The following is a 17,148-nucleotide window of genomic DNA, read 5'->3' as shown; positions in this document are numbered from 1 at the left end:
CGTCAGCACCGTGGTCAGTGGAAGCCGGATGCGGAATTCGTATAGACTTCGATTCGAATCTGGTTAGACGCATTGGAAGACGAACGCTCTACCCCCTGAGCCCTCACGGCAAGAAAATGTGGCTTATTGAATAAATCGTTTTCCTTTTCAGTTGGAAATAAAAGTTATGAAACCCTAACTTATGAAACCTTTACAAGAGCACCCCCATCTAACGCTGTAATACAAACTTTCTCCAAAACTTCTTATTTGTGCTGCTACCAAAATTATGCAAGTAGCATTTATATTACGCATTTACATAAAAATCTTAATTAAACTTACCGACTGCAATTAATGCGACGTTAATTAAGAAAAGCGTCAAATGACTCAATTGTAATAAAGTACTTAAAAGGAAACTAATTGGGTGTATATTTTTCAGCTAAAAATACATTGAACCGAAATACCTAACTACAAGATCTTTTGATTCATCATCAATTTCACCAATTCTATTGTTTCAATAAAAGTCAATTGTTTAAAAGAATAGTTAGTGCATCTATTTGTAGTTAAATTAAATATATTCTCTCGTGAGAGAAAATGTATTTAAGAAAAGAATGGCAATTAGACTTCACAGAACATTGAATTTAAGGAAAGGATTTGTTAGTAAATGTAGAGGTAAGCTTTCAATAGATAGTTAAGTAACAATTTGGAACGTACGTTTCTTTAAATCTTCTATTTGCATATAGATTGTCTTACTGCAAGAATTGCGAAGTTAAGTGTAAAATAAACTCTTTTTTTTAGTTTCTTAAATTATTTGCAATTGTTTGCATCATTTTTCTTAACTGTGTTTTTTGCATTGCTGTTTTTTTGCCATTTTCTTACACTTAAAAGAGTAACAAATTAAATAAACATTTCCTTTTCAGAGGATGAATAAACTCAAAATTTTAACTCTTGTTATCATAATAATTAGCATATTTGGTGAGTATTTTTTTGTACTTCTAACAATTTCTTTTTTCAGCTTTAAATAACATAATTTCAGAACAGGATTTTTACTTAAAAGTTTTGCACAAAATTTAAATTTTTAACAAACGAATAAAATTTGACAATTATTAACACTGGAAAGACTGAAACTTAGAATATACCTACATTGCCCAAAAGCAGTCAAAATGACTGGATTTTAAAAGAATAAATAATGTGTAAAGAAATTTGTTTAATATTAATTTTTAATATTTTGTACATCATTTATAGTTATATAACAAGTTATTAGTAAATATTAACAATAAGAAAAATGTATCTGTTGTACAAAATTCCAAGAAATTGTGTCATTATATACATCATTGTTTTTCTAATTGAATCTAAAAGCAGTCAAAATGACTTCCCTAGGCAATCTAGTGTTAAAATAGCACAGATGAGTGCTTCTCAAATGCTGAAGGCAATTAGGTTCAACCACAGGTATTTCTGAATTCTAGCAATATTTATGCTGTGTGCTCTAAACTATCACTACTTATTAAATAAATAATCCCAAGAAACGGAAGCGTAAAATATAACTTTAAATAAAAAAATTCATCCGATTCAAAAATATACTGATTGGATGTAATAGTCGACATGTTTCAAATGTACAAAAATATGAGCCCATGTTCATGACTTGTCAGACGTGAATGAAAGGGAACAAAAGTGATTTCAAATTTAAAATGTGAAGTTCTTTACGTTTTACATTTTAAATCACATCTTTTCACGTCTGTCAAGTCTTGAAAATGAGCGTCTATTTTTAAACACTTGTATCATGGCGACTATTATGTCCACTGTGCATATTTTTGAAGCAAAGGAATTTTCAATCATATAATTCACTACTCATGTAAATTTACATAAAACATCATCATTATTAACATCATTAAATAAAAGTAACATAAAAATAAGCATTTTCATTGAGTTACAAGCAATATATTTATGAAAAAAAAACTATTGGTGCTCTGCACGTCACATGATTATGACAATACTATTTTTTATGTTTCAGAAAATGGCATTTTGTTGGCACATTTCTTTTATTTGTTAAAAAATTATCAAGTAACATATCCTATTTAATCTTACACTTAGTAATATTTTTTATTTAAAAACAACCAGTTTTTTTTGCTGTTACTCTGCATCGATTGTCTTTTACTTGAACATTTCTTTAATCAGTTTATCGAAAACTTTTGATACAATTTAATTCCTTTCACCAAGCCGAATTATTAATTTGTTCTAAAAATTTTACCGTGAATTATATTTAAACCCTTTTGTTATCAGAGCATAAAACTTAGATCAGTCTTAAGCTAACACTGGTGAGTAACCCTAATACGTACAGATAATTTATCTTTTATACTTTTCTGTTATTTTATAGTTTATTAAACTCAAAAATGCAAAGCTCTTATTTCATTTCTGTGTTAATATGAAAATTTTTTTTTTAAATTCTGCACTGTAAAAACTTTTTAGTGTATATCAACGCTAAAATGGTGTCAATAACGTTACCCCAAAGTGGTGCAGGGAAACACCATAAGTAACTCTTGGATCTAGGTGTCTCACAACGCCAAAAAATATATTTAACACTATTTCGTGCACGCTACTATTTTGTTATTCAGCAAAACTAAAATTGATAATTATAGTAAAATATGATACACATAAGAGTCAGTAATGTTATTTTAACGATGTAATATAGAGTAAAAATTATTAATTTAGGATTCATCTACAAAATATATCTTAGAATCAAATTAGTTTGCTAATCAAACATGTACGCAGCGCAGAGAAAATATTATGAATTGATACTTGGTTTTAGCAAAGCCGAATAAGATAGTAGTTAAAGTACACGCATTTTTATAACACTTTACTTCTGAGGAATGCTCAGCACTGCATGAGGCGAAATCGAACTTTCACGTTCTTTGCTAGATTTTAAACAAGAAATATCGATCACGTGACGGTTTCTAATGTTACACTAAAATTGGTAAAAATAATTCATGAATTAGGTAAATGAATCTGATCTTGGTGCTATACACCACAATTTCTACAGGGCGGTTTCACTAATTATTTAATCAGAATCTATAAACGTAACAAGTATTTCAGTACTCTAGATTCGAACAAAAGTTGCTTATTTTAACTGCAGAGATTATTAAAAAGGCGGCAGAGAGAAAATACAATTAAAAAATTTTGAAGAATTGTTCCATTTATAAGTGTGTAAGTTGAACATTTCCGCTATATAAGTTTTAAATGCATATTTTTAAATGTAGGTGTAAGACATTGAATTGAAGACGACGAAAGAATAAAGAATGACGTGTTTAATTTTTTTTAACTATTTGCATCACTTAATCATGCAATTTAAATTGCATTTTTTAAATTAACAAATAATATCTATTTTATTATTTTATTTATCGTATGTGCAACTATATCTTATATATTTATTAATTTCAATTTTAATTTAATTAATAATTTTAATGTGAAATTTTCATTTTTGTGTATGTCTTCTTTTGTATATTTCATCTTTTGTTTTGTTTTGTATATTTCATCTTTTAATAGTTTCTTATTAAATATTTAATTTTCTAATGTTTTTTTTATCATTAATCATTCAAGTTTCTAATGCACAGCAAGATTTGAACATACCATTTAGAGATGGAAATGAAACTTGCCCGCTACCTACTAAAGACTGTGAATTTTACTGCCAGAACAAAGGCTACAAAGGAGCCAAATGTTGGCTTATATTAGTTTGTCTTTGTTTCATATGAGCTCTGTTTCTAAGATTTTAATATTTCCTTAATAAATGTAATAAGTTTTCATTTGTATGCTTTTTCTTCTTTGGAAAATATTACTTTGTAAAAAATTATATTTTTAATAAATATATGTTAAAAATTGCCATTTGAAATCTGTCACATATCTCTTTATTTTCCTTTGTTAAAATTACATAAAATTTTTGTTGATATTTTTTACTTTGTCATAAGTTATTTTAAATTTAAGGAATAATCATGTTTGTTCATACATTTATTTAAAAATGTAAGTTTTTTTCTATATTTCTTTCTGATTATATAACTAACACAGCATCAAGACTAATCTTCATAATAATATTTCATTGAATTAAGAAGAATACCAGTTTAAATATTTTATATATCTACGCTTGCTTCATTCGTTCTATTAGCCGCAGTCTTTTTTTAAACTGTTTTTATTAAATCTTTAGCCCTTTTTCTTTAATTACCAGGGGTTATGTCTCTCTCTGAGCACCGTTAAACTTCTATCAAGTCTTTTTTGTTTTAAATTTACGTCTGTACAAGAGAAGTGACCTTTTTAAGGTTAACATTTTGGAACACTTAAGATTTAACCTTAGTATGGGAAAACCCCGTCATTAGAAGAAATTTTTTTACGTGTTATCTTTTCTTATGCTGCGTATTGTACAGTGTTAAAAAAAGGACCTCTTTGAATAACCTTTGATCAAATAATCGGATTTTCACGATCTAGGACTTAAGCTTAATGGTTTGAGAGGGTGACCTCAAACATGTTAATTAATAAGTGCAAACGATCCATCAAGTTAAGAAATCACGTACTTTCTTTGAATAAACATAACTTTTTCTTTGGCGGATTCGAATTTCTAACCCCAAAATATAGGGGGTGGCCGCAATCTGGAAAATATGGTCCCAATAGTTTGGTCAGAACAGCGCTCCAAAGTTTGGAGGCTTCAATGTTTATTTTACTTTTTGCGCATTTCGCTATCTCTGAATAACTATTTACGTGAATTGAAAAATTTTCAAGCAGAATTATAAAATTTGTTTACCCAATACAAAAAATTATTTTTAGAAAATATTTCTTATTTTTAATTATTTTATTTAATAGTGGTCTAAGAAAATTTGAATTATAAGGTATTTTTTTTGCATCACTTTAAGAAATATAATTTTGCATAGCAAAATACAAACTTTGAGCCAAATCGGTCGAATAGTTCCTGAGAAGTCGAATTTTAAATTTAATTAATCTTTTGAAATTTAATTTCCCAGGAATTAATCATCCAATTTTGACTCAAATTTTGTATTTTGCCATGTAAAATTATATTATTTAAAATGATGCAAAGGAAATTGCATACCTTAAAATTCAAAATTTTTTCCACTATTATTAAATAAAAAAATAAAAAATAAGTACACAATTTTTTTTAGCATGGAATTATCTTTGGATAAAAGAATTTTATAATTTTGTGCAATTTTTTTTGCATTCGGTTAAAAAACCTCTATCTAGTGCTAGTGTGATCCTTAATGCTTGTAATTTCCAACAAACTATACCAACTAGCATTCGACAAACTATAGCAACTAACTTCAAGCTATAATCAACTAGTTGACAAACTAGTAGCCCGGGTCCTAGCCTGCCTCATCTACGTGTGGAATTGTTTTCCCTCAGCATGGTCCATCTTCACTGTGTTATAACTCTCAGAGAGAACCAAACTTCTAAGTTACAACTACGACTTTAAAAGGCCGCGAAGTCGAACCATATCACGAATGATTAACTGAAATGCATATTTTGTTCGTTATACAAGGTGATATAGCAAAATTATGGAAACAATTCTGCACTTATTCTATGTAAACTATCTTTCTTTTACCAGCAAATGTTTTCGAAGATTTTACGTGGAAAACTGTTGATTCAATTTGATAAAAAATCATACTTGAAGCTTTTTAATGAAGCTTTTTATCCTTGAAGCTTTCCATTCTGAGAAAAATGAGTGTCAAGGTTTGAGTACTTTCAGGAACAAGCATTTAATTGAAATTGTACGAATAAAAATATACACGAAAATTATTTTTTAACTGAAAATTCTGAATTCAAGTATTTATTTTTTCCACTAAAAATTTGAAATTAAAATTTACAATGTTTGCTGCTGAAAAAAATAAAGCTTGAAAATTGGTTTGGATACGAACCATTTTCCTTCAAAATTCTTGCCGAATTATAGCATATATCGTATTTTCTTCACTAGTATCTCCATCGTCTTCTTCAGCCTTTGCCTACGCGTGGACAGATATCGAAATCCAGCACGACACTTCTTTACACAGGGTGCGTAGTATTTTTAAAAAGTGCTTAAAGGTGCTTATTTTCGATTTTCGCTTTTTAAAAGCCCTTAAAGGTGCTTCTTTCATTGGGTGTTTTTAAAAAGTACTTAATTTTACCTTTTTCAAAATGAGATGTTTCCTTTACTATGAGATTATTCCTTTACTATTTAATTTTCTCTTCGAATTATGCAAAAAAGCACAGTTCACATTGTTCCATTCAACGTTTTTCACAATCAATTCAACCCCTATCTGTTTCGGCGTATTGTCAGTCCGTAGCGTCTGAAAACACCATTAGTTTTACGCGATTCAAAATTTCATGACGGTTAAAATAAGATAAAACCGTCAATTGTCAAAAACTTCCAAACCCTGCCAAATTATTATATTTTTTTAAAGTGCTTAAAAATACTTTTTGAGTGCTTGAAAAGTGCTTAAAAGGTGCTTATTTTTCGCTGAATAATTTGGCTACTCACCCTGTTTACAGAATAATAAATATCGGGGATAACCAATTTTCCACCTTATTGACTTGTTAAATCTCAATAATCTTCAAAATTCACAAGATGGTGATCCAATCTTCACTTGTGTGAAAAAGGAATATAATTTCTCCTTGATCTTCAAATGTTGTCCTTTTTAGCCATGGAAAATTTGTATTGACCAAAAGAATGTAAGGAATGAAAAACTTCTTTCATTTTTCAATATCAACACAGTGGAAAAACATTCTTATATAACTAATACAATCCCATAGGATGATTTCGCAATTGCTGATATTAAAGCTAGAAAGAAGTTAATTTATTCTCCTCATTTTACATGGTTAAAATTAACATCATTTTTGAAAGCTTCAAGCAAGATCTTTTAAATTGTGACAACAGTTAATCTTCCAAAGTGTTTGATACTAAAAGAAATAATATTTACACCAGGCTCAGTATGAAAGCGTTTGTTTCCATAATTTAGTACAACGTCTATACACATTTAAATAGAATAAAACTATAATATTTCCCATCATAAGAACAAATTTACAGAAGTAATTTACGAAATTTTTATTGCTTAAGTAATTCTTATTGCATTTATATTCATTATACGGTTTAAAGATTTACGTCTTTCGAAAACTAACAGTTTTTTAACTGAATCGACAAACACATTTAAATACAGCTGTATAATCAAATAACTGTGTTCGTAAAATACACCATTTGTTCTTGTTTTAGTTTTAGTTTTAACTGCAAAGTGAACCGGATAATGAAGCTATAAATTGTCTCTCATAGAATAACGTTTTCAGAAAACAAGTCGTTAGTAATTAACGGAGTCAAATTAATAGTTTCTTACGATCCTCATCACCTTTTTAAATGGTCTTATTGCCCCTAATAAATTTTTAGCACTAAAGAAATATATTTCTTAAGAGCAAAACCAACAATCGAAAATAATTGCTTTTAAGTTTATGTAAAGAATTTCAACAAAAATAAAGTTTTGTTTTAAATGGTTTTCCATATTTGAGAAAGCACTTCAATGGTTTTGGAGTTAGTTTCACTTTTTAAATGTTTCGTTAAATGTAATTCATATGCAACTTCGGTAACACTTCATTTTTTGAAAAATAAGTTTTAATTAATGTTTATTCGATCTGTTTAAAAATTCTTAATTTTAATTTTATTTCTGCAGAGTTCTACAGTATATTTTTGAAGTCATTATTTGAAATATGTTGAAATCATTTGCCCTACGAAATGACATTATTTGAGTTTTGTTTAGTTTGAGGCATGTATTTTCCGATAATTTATTTTCAATTATTAAATAAGTAATTAATAAAAGGTTTTATACTACACTCATGTTTATAAAATAAGGACAATTAAGAATCACACAAAAATTTGTGTTTAAAGTAAAAGTTTCGTTTGTAAAATTATCACTTGCATTAGAGCGAATAATTTTCAAATCACACAAAATCACCAGATGATGTCGACAATAAGTCACAATGACTAAGATGTTAGAGAAGAGTTTAAGGAATGTTGGCAAGGAAGTAAAATTGTTCACAAGCATTATGTAAACAGTTCAGTGCATTAAACGAATAGTTATGACACAAAGAATGTATGTGGATAATTCTTTTACGTGGCATCGACCGCCAGAAATGTGGGTGCACAGTCAGATGGAAGTATCCGATGAACTTTTAATTGCCCTAATCATCATCATCTCATTGTCATCTCTAGGCTTTGGCTACCATTTTAAGATAATGAATAGCCGATGTCAGTAGACACTATAGTGCAGGTATCCCCCAGTTACAATGCCGAATTAAGACCGGTATTTGACAGTAACTGGTAAAAGAAGCAGACAGAACACGGCACCCGACCTGACTACTCAGTTATCTGCAGCCACGGGTCCTGCACAAACCTGTACAGACGTTTGTGAAATATTGGTCTATATGTTTGTAGGTCTGTCCCATGTTTTCCACTTGCTGCAACTCACCGTCACCAGCGATTAGCAAGGAGTAGAGAACATGCAACGTGGGCACAGTGGGCTTGTATGATCTTTTCCGACTAGTCTATAAGTTTAGTTTGCAGTCCGATTCACATCGGACTTTAAAATGGAGAACGCTGTTAGTTTGATGTGGATTTATACTGGGCTCCAGAACAAATCTGAATGAATAAAATCAGAACCTTAGCAAGCCAAATTTATAGGGAAATTATACTGAAACAACATTTTCGTTTATTTAGGTAAGTCATGGGAACAGAATTTGTGATTATGGATGACAACGCCTGTCCTCATCCAGCCAACATTGTAAGCGAATGCATTTACTGCAGTTTGTAAATTGCAGTAACTTTGTAGTAGTACAAACTTCAACATTTTTACTGTTAATGTACAAAATGTCTGTATTTAGTGGTGCCATCTATCGTGAAAGATAAAAAATACTATAGTTTTTGTTAAAAAAAAAATTCTTTTTCAAGAACAAGTTTTTGATAAATGGTTTTTTTTTAACTTGATAGATGATCAGATTAACTCTTGATCAGGTGAATTAATTAGGGAGATCAGTACTCGTGAAATTTTTCGCTGTGAATATGTCGACACTTTGTATCCTGGGATTCGAACTCCCATACTTCCTGGCGCAAGATTGACCGATTTGCCCTCTCGGCTATAACTCTGTGACAAAGCAGCTGCAAGGAACTAAATGGTTTCATGAGGAGGGTCTTAATGGGAGGGATAAAGCTTTTGTTCAATCATATTAGGTAAAAACACAATTAATGAATTTTATCAGAGTTAACAGTTTGAATTGCGTCATTTTATGGGCATCTAATTGTCTTGATTGTATATAATAAACTAGCAAATAAATTATTAATTAAGAGTGTTTTTTCTCAAAAATTCCTAACAGTGTAGATTTGACACTCTACGAAATTTCCTTTAAATTTGGAGAGTTGACCGTTAATTTATACAGTCGAATCTCTTCTATGAAAAAGAAAACGTCCAGTGTCGGTATATGCGACGATCTTTCGCAAAACTGGTAGAGCCGTGCATAATTTGATACAACCATATCCCTACTTCGGTAAAATTTTCGCAAGTGTAAGGAACTTCAAAGCTAATAGAGATGTCCGCTAAAATATACGGCCAGCTGCCTACTTCCTACTTTTTTTAAAAAAAGGTCTGTGAAATAATGCTTCCTAAATCACCTTGGTCAGTGTGTACCCGCAGATTCCCAATGTGGTTACAGCATTTGCTTATGAAGTCATAAGTCCCAAATTCAATCCCAGCCGGTAACAAAGAATTTCTCTGTCATCATCCGTGTTATGGAAAACGATCACGTAACTCTCTCACTCCTAGACCTCGGTGGCAGAATTATACTTGAAATCCTTTGATTTCGCAAACAAATTGCTTGATTCTCAATTGAAGTGAAGGCTTTAACTGAAGAAAACTTTTACGAGCATAATGCTAAATTACGATAAATGACCATATACTTTTCACTACAATATTTATGGGAAGACCTGCATTCTTGGAAGCTCGTGATAGTTTTACGGTCACAATTTTATTCTCACAGTCAGTGACAGGAACTCATTTAGCCGGTCACTGACCGTAATGTAACGAAGAAATATTTTACTGTGTATATTTTTCTTTGGAAAACCAATGTACCTTTTTTAATTATCATAATAAACATTAATCCATAAGTTATCCTAAATAAGGGTTTTATAAGTCTCAAAAATATACACTTAGAAAGAATCATTTTTTTTTTATTTTGCTTATTTATTTAGTATGAATATTTACATGAAAAACATTTCAAAAGTAAATTTTATGGTGCTCTCTGCAGAAAATTTAAACGTGTTAAAATCTAAATATATTTAGAGAATAGCATTAAATTGAATGTAATGCATACTTTGTTTTATTAATTGTTACCATAATCGAGCCTCGAGTTTTGCAGTAAAGATTTAATTGTGTTTGACACTTGCAGTTTCTTAAAATAGCACGATTTTTTTATACAGTGAAGTTAATTAAACTGTTCTAAGAACATGGAAGGTCAGCCTTTTACAATTAAAGTCACTTCATTTAAATTTCGAATTGGAAACCGGCGTTTGTCGCAAATATATCTCTGTCAAATTTCAATTCACATCGCTGATGGTTTCAATCTGCAAGAAAGGACGCGATTCCTATAATTAAGAACTTTACTTTCAAAGATCGATCACAATAGGGAAGTTGCAAAGTTTAAATCTAACTCCGGTTCCTAATGAGGCCGAATAGTAATTGTAAATTTTAATGAGAAACACCTAATTCAATAAAGGAATCAGATAGGGGTAATATATTCTTTCAAGGCGCTATTTCAATTGGAAATTTCGTAACTAGTTGGAAATTGTGGCAAATTATTTAATTTTAATGAAACTTCATGTCTATATTTTTTAAAACAGAATTACATTACCAAAATGAAACAAGAGACACGTGCGCAGGATCCACTCATTTCTTAAAGTCACTTGTATTAAATTTCCAAATTATAAAAGAAATGCCACTTTTCGAACAAATATCTGTAATGAATACACTGTAAAAAATATCCGTAATTTCGACAAAAAATGCATATTTTCAACAGAGAAACTGTTTAAAGATGAATACATATTTTTTTAATTTTAATCGTTATCCGCGAGCAGCTAAAATTTTCCATTACTTTTTCACAGACTTTCTCCGTATATTTGAGAGTGCAAACCAATTTTGCACCAAACAGTTTTGCTCTTTTTTTTTAACCTAAACATAAACGGCTTAAAACAGTAAATTCAAATTCCAGTTTTTTGCTGTGCAATTTTTCTTACCGTAAAATTACTTTATCTTTTTCCAATTATTTTGCGACTATCTTCTATATTTTCTCTTACTTTACATCAATTATTTTATGGCTTTGAACATCATGTAAATTAAATTGCCATTCGACATTAAAGTCAAATTGATACTCTATCTGATTATTATCTATCTTTAGATATAACTTTATTGATTAATTGACCAAACATTTTCATAAGGGTGCGCCACTGTAGTTTTAAGCGCTTTTACATTTAAATTTCATTTTAATAAGTAAGACTGTTATGATAAAAACAGTTTAAGCGTTTTTTTTCCATAAGCAAACACTAGAGCCGCAATGGCTCAGGGGATAGAGGGTTCGCCTTCCAATGCAGCGAACCGGATTCGAATCCCAGTCGATACGAATTCCGCATCCAGCTTGCGCCGATCACAGTGCTGGCGTGAAATATCCTCAGTGGTAGACAGATCATGGGTTAGAGCCCCCTTGCCGTTAGGCTAACAGTGGGAGGTTCTCGTGGTCTCCCACTCCATGTAACGCAAATGCGGGTTAGCTCCATCAAAAAGTCCTCCACGAAGGCAATTGTCTCCCAATACTTGATCCAGGAATTTTCTTGTCTTCTGGATTGGGTTCAAAATTACAAGGCTACGTAGTTGAACATTAGTAGTTGTAAACCCATAAAATTGGGTCAACTGCTCAACAACTGTTATATATATATAAATAAAATATCCGAACACTAGAACTGTGTCCCGGGTTCGAATCCCAGCTTTGTCAGTTCATGCGAATTCAGCTCCCATCTCGCAGCGACTCCAAGACTGATATAATTATTTTATAGAATTTCTTTTCTTTTTTCAAATAACATAGTTTTTTTTGTTAAAATAACATATTTATCTGCTTAAAATAGCCCATTTCTAAATAACAGTGATTTTTTTTCTGTGAAACAAACGGTTTTTTACACGCACCCCAGCTGAAATTTTTTTTTTCTGTAAATTTAACAGATTTTCCCTTTTACAGTGCATTCTTCGCATATTTTAATACAATACAGAATTAAACTTTTTAGATTATTTTTATAAACATCACTTCCTTTCCAATATTATGGGGTAAATTATAGTTAGTGAGAAATATTCTTTTGATCAGGAATACTTCCCCAAGTTATTTTTAATGGTATAGTTAATGCATATTTTCGGTTAAAATCAATGATAAACAAGATCGAAGAACTAAGATGTTCCATTTTAATAACTTACCTGCTTTTCTTTGAAAAAAAAATTTTTTTTCAATAGTGTTCTATATTGTTATCGAGAGAAATATCAATAATGATTTTTTCGTCTGATTCTTAAGAGATATCAAAAGTATAAAAAATATAATTTAGTCAAAATATCGTATATTTTTAAAATTCAATCTTTTTCATGTCGGTTTTTACTCAGAATAAAATAACAATCAATGAAATATTTCCTTTTCTGGAAATAACTCAAATGATTTTGATTAATGGGATTTTAATACGACTTTTAATGACTTTGGGAGACGAAGAATTGAGACTATCTAAGGTTTCCGGAGACTTCAATAAAGAGAAGAGTTACAAGATATATTGGTTAAAATGATTTATTACACGTCAAAAGTCATATAAAAAATTGATGTTAATGATCATAGATCATTGTGTGAATTCCACAATATCTTTAGTTGGCTTATCTTTTTTCCTTCATTTTTCTTTGCTTAACATTTGATCTTTTTAGTCTATATCGTTGGCGAGAAAAATCTCTAAACCATTAAAATGATGAACAATAGGTTTTAACAAATGCAAGTTCTGTTTATTGAAAGATTAATGAAACTAGTAAAACAGAACAAATATTTCCTTAGAGATTTGAAATTTTTTTAAATTATTTTTTCAAGACTTCTTCATTTTACGTAACCAGAAATATGTAAACATGATAACTTTAACTGCCAGATAAATTTATTTTTTCCTCTCGAGTATTATAATTTGTTTTTTCCTTTATCTTTTCTCTAGTGTGTGTAAATAGATGCACAAATAACGAGATATTTTTTTGCACAAATAACGAGTACACAAACAAAAACTAAAATAAACATAAGAAAATACAGCCTATAAATACTTGAATATAGATTGAGCGTGATGTATTTTCTTTCATGCGATTGCTTCCTATCGCATAAAAACATTTTTCAGCGCCGAAAGCCTGTGCAAACGAATAATTATAATAACGAATAATTATAAATTTTATAACAAATAAATAATAACAAGTAATTATATAAAATCAAAACTGTGTTCATGGTTAAAATCGCTACTACAGTAATTTTAAATTTAAGTGCTTTGTCTTTGTGATATGCCATACATTTTTTGATGTTTTACTTGAAGGAAAAAAATAATAATTTTTTATGCAAACTTTTTTTATTTAAAATACGTAAAACAGTGTATCTTTGGAAAAAGGTATTAAAAGGTAATAGAAGAGAATTAGGAAGTTCTTGAATTTAAAATTACTTCGATTATTTATCTGATAAATTTTATCAAACCGTGAGAAGAAAGATTATCAAAATTTAAAAAAAAGTAGCAAAACATTAACGAAAATATTACAAGAAATATAAATAAAATGAAGAAATTCTTACAGGTGGCCATTGCAGAGTGTTTTAGAGTATTTGCTTTATTTTTTAAATAAGTATTGGATTAAATTTACTTCAAGCAAAAACTAAATGAACAAAATTATTTTTGAACTTATGAAGCTACATTTTTTTTACATAAAATTTTTCCAAGCTCCAAGTTTCTTTTTGACTTGGCAAAAACTCTTTATGCCTATTTTTCAGTGTAATTTTCCTATACTTTCAAAATGATAAAAATTCTATGAATTTTAAGCATTACTGTATTGTTAGAGAATAAGATGATTTATTTAAAATTAAATTAACAGTTTTTTATCATTTTCATAACTGTACTCTTAATAATAAATTAATTATTGTTAAACACGTAAAATTTGATGAAAATCAAGATTCAAACAATACAAGGCAAACGAAACAGTTCACACTTTTTGCCAGTTGTCAGTAGTTGGGAAACTGCAAAAAATTTTGGTGTATATTTGTCACCGTATTTGGTGGAGAGGTAAATTATTTTACAGTGTATTAGTCAAATTTTTTTTCACTGTTAAATTCTTGTTTATTTATTTAATCATTTTTTGCTTGTTTGTTCACTTATTACATATATTCTCATGCACATTATATTCAATTTATAGTTTATTTGAGAAACAAGCATATTTAAACAAGCATATTTTTAGTAATAACATACATAAGAATTTCTTCGTATTGTTTGAGATTACATAACTTAGGAGTATTACGAAAAATGAACTTGCTAGAAGTTTAAAAAATTAGTACTTTTTCTGTAGCAATTTCTGTACAGTTCTGTTTTTCTGTTTTGAGCTCAAAATTTGCATTGTGAAATAACCATGCGCATAATTTTCTTACTCTCATTTATAAAAATGTTTATGAATCTCATAAGGTTTATAATCTATGCCTAAATATTATGTTCTAAGAAATATTAAATTTTTGATAAAATAGAGATACTAAAACAATTAGCGTTTACATAATGCTTAGGCATTATAACCTTATAAGATTCATAAATAAATAAACTAGAATTTAGCAGTGAGAGAGTAAATTTTTGGTAAAATAGAGACACTAAAACAATTAGGGTGCAAGATCCCCTGACCTTGCACCGCTAATTGTGTTAGTATCTCTATTTTATCAAAAATTTATTATTTCTTGGAACATAATGTTTAGGCATAGATTATAAGCCTTATAAGATTTATAAATAAATAAGCAAGAATTTAACAGTGGAAAAGTAAATTTTTGATAAAATTAGATATACTAAAACAATTAACTGTGTAAGGTCAGGGGATCGTGCAGGCCATGACAGTAATGGCCTACAAGATCCCCTAAACCTGCACCGCTAATTGTCTTAGTATCTCTATTTTATCAGAAATTTAATATTTCTTTGAACATAATGTTTAGGCACGTGTTAGACGGTGTTTTATTTATTGATAAAACGTGTAAAAATAACAATAAAAAATTCCGGATTTTCCATTTTTTAAATTTTTTTGTAGTAGATTAAACTAAGAGCTCTCAAATTTACTAGTTGATTACTGTTTACTTGTATTTTTTCCGTTGATACATAATATATGAATAAATAAAATATTGTGTGATTATTAACTTATAGTACTAGTTACAATGTACAAGTTTAGGTTATTTTAAAGCAAAACACTCTACATCATTAAGATATTATGCAGAAAGTTATGGTTATAAAGCAAAAGAAAATTTAAGCATCCTTTTTTTTTTACAGTAAACATTTTGATTGATTTAAACTTAAAATATTATGTATCATTAATTTTCCGAAAATAAAAACCCTATCACCGTATAAGTTAGTAATTTTAATTTTTAATCAAAATATCAAGGCATAATTAACATGATTTATTTTTAGGAAAAACTGGAAATCGCAATCCAGGGTTCTTCAAAGTGAAAGTCATAAATTACATCGCTGAAAAGAAAGGAAGCACCAACAGGACGGTAATTCATCACAATCATTGTCTGACACTATCAACAGTTTCGGTTACAATTATCCCCACACAATGATTTCACGGTCGTTTGCGCAGATGATAACTAAAGCAAATGAGATCATTTTGAATCAATTATTTCTGAGCGGATGCATTAATATGCTGAATTAACTTTACGCCAAAGAAATTTTAAAGCTTTCATTGATTTAATCAGCATTCTTTTAGTGATAGATGGCAACCGTTATTTATTGTTTTCAGTATCAGTTATTTAAGTACCGAGTATTAAGAACGTGAATAAATTAAGTTCTAGCTTTAAGTTCAACTTAAGAATTGAAAATTTTGTACAAAAGTATAGCTGATATTTTCTTTTTTAGGGTTACGTTGCTTTATATAAAAAAAATTATAATAAGTTCTGATATTTTATTTTTGCAGCATGCATTATCATTTGCGAACGGATGCTTGAATATAATAAATTAACTATAAATCAAATGAATTCCTTTTTTTTCATTGATTTAATCAGCAGTCTTATCGTGATGGATGGTACCCGTTATTTATCGTTGTCATTATCCGTTATTTACTAATGAGTATTAAGAATACGAATAAATTAAGTACTAACTTAAAAGTTCAACGTAAGAAAATATTGTTCCATAATTTATCGTTGGAATTATCAATTTTTTTTCCTTGAAAGGAAGCTGCATCCATTCAATACAATTTTAAAAAAAACAACAAACAAACAAAGCAAACGGTAAATTAAAAAAAATTTCATTAAGTGTATTACATTGAAACTAGGAGGTTCCGCCCCCTGCTCGCTAACGCTCGCCAACCCCCGAGAATTGCTACGCAATCCTATGTGGTTCACGCCGTGAACCATGGCTCGCTGCGCTCGCTCGCCAATGAACACAATGTTCTAGCACAAAGGCATAATATATTATCATCAAAGACATAGTATTTTATCATCAAAGACATAGTATTGTACTTATGTAGAAGAATTCCACCAATGTTCTTATTGGCTTTTAAAAAAGTATATTAGCTATTTAGATTGTACATGGTGAAAAAATCAAAACATCAGCTAAATAAGAAACATATAAGCAAAATAAATTATCAAATATTGCTTCACTAACATTCTGCATTTTAAAGAGTGAAAATTCAATGCATAAAGAAACGCGAAATATAAAACAATTCAATGCATTCAATACAAACACTTAAACGTTTTTAGACGTTAAGGTAGCTCCCAGTAGAAAAATATCAATTCAACAGCGGCCTTTTAAAGCATTCTCACTTCAATTAATTAATTAATTCCTAATTGAGTTTAAATTAAATATTGTCATGTTTTTAGTGCATGAATCTGAATTGAACAACCTGATAA

The 17,148-nt window shown here is 29.4% G+C and overlaps 1 long non-coding RNA gene across 1 annotated transcript; it reads left to right on the top strand.

Moving 5' to 3' along the window:
* The first annotated feature begins 552 nt into the window (after positions 1–552).
* LOC107450352 (uncharacterized) lies at positions 553–3,850 on the top strand. Its single transcript, XR_001584908.4, has 3 exons — positions 553–648; positions 897–951; positions 3,571–3,850. It is a non-coding gene; the product is annotated as an uncharacterized LOC107450352 (long non-coding RNA).
* Positions 3,851–17,148: the final 13,298 nt, after the last annotated feature.

Source organism: Parasteatoda tepidariorum, chromosome 6 (genome assembly GCF_982258835.1).
Source record: "Parasteatoda tepidariorum strain Cologne lab strain chromosome 6, Ptep-v5.0, whole genome shotgun sequence".
Taxonomy (NCBI): Eukaryota; Metazoa; Arthropoda; class Arachnida; order Araneae; family Theridiidae; genus Parasteatoda; species Parasteatoda tepidariorum.
Note: the sequence above shows the minus strand (reverse complement) of the source record. Positions and strands in the feature narration are given on the sequence as shown.